This window comes from Salmo salar, chromosome 16 (assembly GCF_965601325.2).
Source record: "Salmo salar chromosome 16, fSalSal1, whole genome shotgun sequence".
Classification (NCBI taxonomy): Eukaryota; Metazoa; Chordata; class Actinopteri; order Salmoniformes; family Salmonidae; genus Salmo; species Salmo salar.
Genome location: NC_138306.1, coordinates 77418727 through 77425415, shown reverse-complemented (window position 1 = coordinate 77425415; position 6689 = coordinate 77418727).

Genomic DNA, 6689 nt, shown 5'->3' with positions numbered 1-6689 from the left:
AGAGAGAGAAAGAGAGAGAGAGAGAGAGAGAGAGAGAGAGAGAGAGAGAGAGAGGGGGGGGGAGGGAGACGAACAACCGTTAAATGCTTGTGCAGCTGCTGCCCTGCCGCCCCTAATAATAACACAGGTTTTGATGACAGCCAGTCAGATAAGTCTTGGCCCTCCATTCACAGATCCTACAGGAGCTAAAGATAGACAGAAGCACTGAGCAGCACTGCTCTGTGACTGATCACTCAGCTTCCTAGAGATCCTCTGTTTAATCTCCACAGAGGGCACCCCACCTGCCAAGACAGTGACTCACGGCATTAAGCACACTAGCTCATCATCCGTAAACACAGACGATGTATGATGTGTCATAGACATAGATGTTTAAATGTACATTCTGGAAGGGCAGTTGATAATTGCTGAGCTCAAACTCTGCTTATAAACAATTTGTGAAGCATTTAACCTTTCACTGCAGTGAAAATCAGGGTCACACAGAGTGATTCTTGGTAGTCTTAAACAAATCTACTTTGAACCAAAAGTATCCACCTCACACACATGGTTATGGGCTTAAAAAAGAAGACACATGTACCAAGTCAGATATAGAGATGAAATGTATTCCATCTTGAGTTTGCATCCCAACTTTACATTTTATATGCATCACAGAAGACTGTGATGTATAACAAAACCGTTTGACATAGAAACACGAGTTTATTAATTATTTAATTATGAAAAATATGAAAAACATTCCAGCCAGGAGGCCACTAGGTCATTTGACTGCAGGAAAGGCTACGTAGGACTACATAAATAACTAGACATATAGACAGTCAATCATTGCTAACACCGCATATGCTATGGTAATGGCCTCCCCTATCAGTGTCTGTCAGTCCCAGCCCCTACCCCCAGCCCCCCATCACCAGCCCCCCTTCCCCAGCCCCATGCCACCTCCAGCCCCCCTTCCCCAGCCCCATGCCACCTCCAGCCCCCCTTCTCCAGCCCCATGCCACCTCCAGCCCCCCCAGCCCCAGAGCCTCTCTCTGGGGTAGCAGACATAGATTAGAGGGTGCTTGTAGGACAGTGTTGTTCGTCAGAACCAATCAGAACTTCACTACCACCAGAGTGACCACCCGAGTCACCACCCGAGACTGCCATGACATCTGTTTCATAGAAACACAATACATACAGCTGGTGTTGTTTCATGGAAACACAGTAAATAAAAGTGAGGTCACTGAAGCACTTTGAATTGTTGAAGTAGCTACGGCTTAACTACCACAACACGTACTAAGGTACCACCACAGACATAAAGTATGTTCTAATGCACTACGGATGGGTCCATGAAAGTCTACATGGCATGGAGAATCCTGTTTGTTTTACACATTCAATTTATATAGGAGCAACAATGGGACGTTCCTTTCTTCTGTCCCATTCATGCCAAAAGAGGTAAACTACAAACTCTCTATGCTTATATGGTGAGAGACTGGGCCCATTACAACAGTTTGACTACAACTTGTATGGTAAGTGACTGTGCCCATTACAACAGTTTGACTACAGCGTTGACATACAACCACCACAGTCTCAGACGATAGCGGAATGTCCACCACAGCCAATCACAAACACTCGTCATCAGAGGAAGATGACCTCCGGAAGGTCACTTGCTGTAGCTTCAGGATCCACTCATTTCATTAGGATGACGATTGTTGAGTGACACAGCTGACAACCCTCTCCACGTCGACCCTATTGGGTCTAAACGCATCCACCATCATCATCATCCAGCTATTCCCTGATGTCTGTCTTTAGGGGTCTTTAAATGTTGGCCTATATCTTGGTTTTATATCTTAGTTATATCTACAATGTGGTATATGATATAATGTGGGATATGGATATGGAGATATGGGATAAAGAATGTTTATTTTTACCTATCATTGTTGCATCCAATTTGTAAGTCGCTCTGGATAAGAGCGTCTGCTAAATGACTTAAATGTAAATGTAAATGTAAATGCATGGATGAAAAATCTATCTGACAAAAGGAGAAACCACAGTTTATATGATTTTGCTTGTTTGTTAAAACAATGACCCATCTGTCCATGTAAGGGGGCTGGTCCCTCTGACATTCTCCCTCATGCAGTCATCTCTAACCAGCTGCTGGGTAAGAGGACAGTCATAGGAATGAAAAGCATAGTGTTAGATTCTGTCCTGAGATTGTATTTCAATATCAAACAGCAGTATGAAGGTTAATCTCTTCACAGGTCAGTCATGATCCCCTCCATCCAAAATCAACAGCAGTCAGGGATGTAAATTCACTTTCTTTCTCTGAATAGTGCTCCCAACTTTAAAAGTTAGTAGCAAAAAAAAGAGAAAAAGAGATTGATTTAAAATAATTAAGATCTACCATTTGGCCATGAATTATCTGAGTTTGTTTGGCTTGACAGCAATGGAGTAGGCAAGAGCACAAACAGATCTGGGCCAAGGCTACCGCTAGAGACAAGTCGTTTTCTGCATTTACAGGTGCAACCATAACGGTCGCAAAGATGTTGTTCTCTAGTATGTGGTACTCATGCTGCATTCATAACCAAGTGGGAAGGTGGTATTTAAAACATATGACTGGAAAAAAATCCAACCGGTAGTTAAAGCTGCAATATGTAACTTTTTGGGCAACCCGACCAAATTCACATAGAAATGTGTGTTATAGATCTGTCATTTTCATTGAATCTGTTCTATGTGCCCTATTTCTATGCTCCCATTCTTCATTTTCATTGTTGTGTCTTTTACTTTCTGTTTTGTACACAAGCTTCAAGCAGCTGAAAATACAATATTTGGGGTTATGGAAAATATATTTCACAGAGGTCAAGATGGTACAATGATTCCAACACTATACTTGCTTGTTTGTCACATAAACAAAAATTAAGCTAATTATTAGAATTTTAGCAACCAGGAAATGGCAGAGCGATTTCTGCAAAGTGCATCTTTAAATACTAGTGGTAAACTGATCTATCATCTCTGAGCTCTGACTTCTCCCACATGCTGAACTCTGATGTCACCTACTAAGGAAATTACCTCAATAACAGCATTTTCGACAGTTAAATGCAACAACAAAACATTATTTATAAATAGCAATCTATTAATATGGTTTTTGAGCACTACAATTTGTTTACAAGCATGATAGCTATACTTTTAGTTTATGATTGAGACAGCTTGTTGGCCATTAGCAAATCGCCATTTCTCAGCAAGTTCAAAGCAGGTGAATGCATCCTACTAATATTTACGACTTCACAACGGGTAATTACCACCTTCCCACTTGGTTATGATTGCAGCATTAGAGATTGCAGTAGGCCTAACGATGCCTAATCAGCCTTGCCAGTGCTCATGGTTGTCATAGATGCAAAGAGACCACTGCTGCAGCTACCTCGCTCTCCAACCAAGGTGCATGAAATGAGGGTCAAACATAAGTGAAGAGGAAATTCAGCAACGTTCGGAGGAAAATGGATGTTGAGAAAAGTGCTTATTTTGATTGTTAATGTAAAAACTTGTTTTGGCTCTTCCCTCTTTGTTTAGAGATAATGTGTGAATTTAAGTATGCTAACGTTACTTCTAATTCTCTCCCTCTCCCTCTCCCTCCCCTCCCAGAAGACCTGAGCCCTGGGAACATGCTTCAGGACTACCTGGCCTGATGACTCCTTGCTTTCACCAGTCCACCTGGTCGTGCTGCTGCTTCCTGCCTGCGGCTATGGAACCCTGACCTTTTCACCGGATGTGCTACCTTGTCCTGCTGTTTTCGACTCTCTCTCTACCGCACCTGCTAACTCTGAATGCTCGGATATGAAAAGCCAACTGACATTTACTCCTGAGGTGCTGACCTGTTGCACCCTCTACAACCACTGTGATTATTATTATTTGACCCTGCTGATCATCTATGTTTGTTTGAACATCTTGACCATGTACTGTTATAATCTCCACCCGGCACAGCCAGAAGAGGACTGGCCACCCCTCAGAGCCTGATTCCTCTCTAGGTTTCTTCCTAGGTTCCTGCCTTCCTAGGGAGTTTTTCCTAGCCACCGTGCTTCTACATCTGCATTGCTTGCTGTTTGGGGTTTTAGGCTGGGTTTCTGTATGGCACTTTGTGACATTGGCTGATGTAAAAGGGGCTTCATGAATACATTTGATTGATTGATTGATTGACTGATTGATTGATTGATTGATTGATTGATTGATTGATTGATTGATTGATTGACATGAAGGAGGCCTGTAGATATTTCAAAATGGCCTCCCGTGATGTGACTACCAATCACCTCAGGTTTTGTATCCCCATTGTGATTGGTCCCTGAAATCACCGGAGGCAATTTTGAAATATATAAAAACCTCACCTTCGTTTTCTTCTGTAAAACCAAAGAGAGTACACCTTGATGAAGGTTAGGGCCGAAACCCGTAGGTTTTATGTTTGACAACAAAGAAACTATTTTATCAACTTCCAGTGTTCTCCGAGAGTTGCTGAATTTTCTCTTCACTCTCATAGGTGAGGTGAAATTATAAAACGTATCGACTTTGCACGCAATGTGCGCCGCTTAAATAATGACACAATCGTACCGGACACTAAATAACTATATGATACTATTAAACTTTTCTTGCTAGCAAATGACAAAAAATAGAATTTTATAATTCAATGTTTTATCATGACTATTTTTCTAGGCAGAGTTGGACAGATGTGTGTTAAACACTCTATCCCACCACTGGCAGCCTCATTCTAACTACACTTGTCAGAAAGAGATACTATGGCTATACTTCTGGCAGAAGCACAGAGACTGGTCTCCTCACTTCCCTGTAGTGAGAGAGTTATAGAACTGCTGTCCTTATCTGTTTGAAATAAAAGACATGTCCAGTTCAAGTTTTCCTTTCTATTAGCCTCTTGTTCAAAATTCCTTTGATAGTTCTTGATTGAGTTAATATAGTCAAAGCATATAGACCCCTTAATTGATTGTAAAATAAAATGCCTTTCACTGGGGACATGTCCCCCCCCAACACACATTCTGAAATTGCATTTTTGTCCCCCCCCAGTTTTATCATTGGAATGTGATTCCAAATGAGGCAACGATGTGCTTTAGGACCATGTGGACGCCTCCGAGCGGTCGGGTTGGCTGTTTGGAATGTTTATCCTACTGGATAAAAAATAAATAATAATACTATACGTAATAATAATAACGTTCATATGCAGTCACAGTTTAAGTGGCACCTTGAAAATGTCACTTCCTGTGCTTTGACTGCCCAAGTTGTGGAGGAAGATGGATGGAGTCTGGCTCTGAAATGAAGGCCCTAGATACACAACACCTAGATACACACCTCCAGGCTACATAGCTGAGCAGCGTGGTGAAATCTCTCTGAAAGACGAGTGGACCTGCCTGTCTACGTGTGTGGACAAGATTGAGGTCGAAATGAGGTACCCGGAGACTCAGAGTTTCAGACGTGCGAGCTATCTAACCTAACGCAGGAGTTGACTAGTCACTTAAAAACTCATTGTACATGGTTCACCTCTCAGAAACGTCAGGCATGTTCTGGCAGCACTCTAAGATTACATGATGACCCTGACATTTTGTGTGAGTTTCCTTGGCTTACTGAACTAAATGACAGGCGAGGAAAATTGGCTGCGTTTCGCAATTCCTGACTTGTTAACAACCGTGACTGTGTGGACCCTCCTCCTGAGAGGAGAGTGAGAGTCATTATGTCTGTCAGTTATGTGTCTTGTTTCCTGCACTTCCCTTTGGGATAAGACAACTATTCCATTTATTCTATTCCATTCTATTCTATTCCATTCTATTCTATTCTATCCTATTCTATAGTCTTCAATCCTAATATATCCTATTAAATTATATCCATTTTTATTATATTCCATTCCAATCCATTCTATTATATTCCATTCCATTCTAGTCCATTCTATTCTATTCCATTATATTCTACTCCATTCTATTATATTCTATTCTAGCAGCTCAAGCCAAGCCAAGGGCAGGATTGCCCTCTACTGACAAAGAAACGCCATCACTGATCTATTGGTCAGCAGATCTGACCACACCACACAGAGTACTGTAGCTAGCAGTGCAAGGCTGAACTACGCAACCTGCATACAAACTACATAATGTACAGTTAATAACATGGGCATATGATGTCTGTTGACATAACATGAACCATATTTAAAAGTTGCTTGAACCACATCAATCAATGCCACTCTTTAGGGATTGGGAACTCCCTCTTGAGGAGCAATTAAACTGGCCATGCAGTGCCTTCGGAAAGTATTCAGACCTCTTAACTTTTTCCACATTCTGTTACGTTACAGCCTTATTCTAAAATTGATTAAATTGCTTTTCCCCCCTCATCAATCTACACACAATACCCCATAATGACAAAGTAAGAGAGGTTTTAAGAAGTGTTTGCTAATTTATAAAAAATAAAAACCGGAAATATTACATTTACATAAGTATTCAGACCCTTTACTCAGTACTTTGTTGAAGCACCTTTGGCATTGATTACAGCCTCAAGTCTTCTTTCCTATGGCACTACAAGCTTGCCACACCTGTATTTAGGGAGTTTCTCCCATTCCTCTCTGCAGATCTTTTCAAGCTTAATCAGGTTGGATGGGGAGCGTTGCTGCACAGCTATTTTCAGGTCTCTCCAGAGATGTTCGATCGGGTTCAGGCTCTTGCTGGGCCACTCAAGGACATTCA